The sequence below is a fragment of the Penaeus monodon genome, chromosome 24, assembly GCF_015228065.2.
Source record: "Penaeus monodon isolate SGIC_2016 chromosome 24, NSTDA_Pmon_1, whole genome shotgun sequence".
NCBI classification, from domain to species: Eukaryota; Metazoa; Arthropoda; class Malacostraca; order Decapoda; family Penaeidae; genus Penaeus; species Penaeus monodon.
Genome location: NC_051409.1, coordinates 30,884,484 through 30,884,719, shown reverse-complemented (window position 1 = coordinate 30,884,719; position 236 = coordinate 30,884,484).

Below are 236 nucleotides of genomic sequence, written 5' to 3'. Positions count from 1 at the left end.
GTCTGCAACGCACCATTGACGTCGACAACCCAACGCAAACTGCTGGCGGACTGGCAACGCTGCAATATGATGCAACCCTTTCTCTTCAACAGGTGTGCTCCCAGGTAGACTTTTTCAACTAGGAGTAATTATTCTGGAGATCCTGGAGTGGTTTTTAGGTAAATGTCGCAGTTAGTTGGAAAGGAAAAGACTCTCCAGGTAACGTTGGACATACCTGAAATGCATGAGGGAATGGC